The sequence below is a fragment of the Rutidosis leptorrhynchoides genome, chromosome 9 (assembly GCF_046630445.1).
Source record: "Rutidosis leptorrhynchoides isolate AG116_Rl617_1_P2 chromosome 9, CSIRO_AGI_Rlap_v1, whole genome shotgun sequence".
NCBI classification, from domain to species: Eukaryota; Viridiplantae; Streptophyta; class Magnoliopsida; order Asterales; family Asteraceae; genus Rutidosis; species Rutidosis leptorrhynchoides.
This window is the reverse complement of record NC_092341.1, coordinates 61,897,139-61,898,097: the sequence shown is the minus strand read 5'-3', so window position 1 is coordinate 61,898,097 and position 959 is coordinate 61,897,139. Positions and strand designations below refer to the sequence as shown.

The 959-nt window shown below is 37.1% G+C and overlaps 1 non-coding gene across 1 annotated transcript; it reads left to right on the top strand.

The window, feature by feature from the left end:
* The first annotated feature begins 261 nt into the window (after positions 1-261).
* Positions 262-335, top strand: TRNAT-AGU (transfer RNA threonine (anticodon AGU)). The gene has a single exon. It is a non-coding gene; the product is annotated as a tRNA-Thr (tRNA).
* The last annotated feature ends 624 nt before the right edge of the window (positions 336-959 follow it).

The window sequence follows — 959 nt, the reverse complement described above, 5'->3', positions numbered from 1 at the left end:
TCTAGTTTAACAAAACCTCCATCGTGGTAACTGGAGTCATTGGTATTTGAAGCATTCTTTTTACAGTATATGGGACGTGTTATTAGGGGTTTTCATATCACAATTTGTGTTCTACGATAAATTGCCACCCATGATGCGAGTGTTTCATCCAAAAACTAATTAGCATAGGACCGGGACCGTTGCACCCTTATCCTTATTTTGTGGTGGAAAATGATGGTTTAATAAAATGAAAATACAATGTAGGATGATATATATCATCTCGCTTTCATAGCTCAGTTGGTTAGAGCACCCGTTTAGTAAGCGGGAGGTCTTGAGTTCGACTCTCAATGAAAGCATTTTTTTTCTTGTATTTATTATTTATATCAGGGACTGAATGTGTTAAAATTCATTCTTGTGTCCTTTTTGTGTTTCATTCCTATAATATCCTTGGTACCTGAATTTTTTTTTTTTTTTTTTTTTCATTTTAATTGGAACCGGTCAAATTGGGGTTTCAAGCTCTAGGTAAGTCTTGGTGACGTAGTGCTGAGGTGGCACCCAAAACTCAAGTTATCCGTGTGTCGATAGTAAGTGCTCTTAAAACATCAATCATCCTTAAAACTCAAAAGTCGGAAAGACAAAAAGTCTTTCAGGTTGTTGGAACCTTAACTGACCTGTTCTAAAGTTGCATGTTTTGACCCGTATACTTACCCACCTAAACAGCTCGTGCAGTCAACTTCAACTGGAAGATTACGTCAAGTGTAGCAGATGTATCAGGTCGGTCACGAAGCCATAAAATGAGATGGGTGTGTAGAGATGTGTATGTGAGTGGTTTCATAGTTCAGTTTGTTAGAGCACACCAGTTTAGTAAGCGGGAGGTCTTAAGTTCGATTCTCAATTAACACAATCGTCAATGTAGGTTATTTTATGAAATGTTTCAGGTGCTGATTCTGTTAATTTTCATTATAGTAATTCCGTTCCTA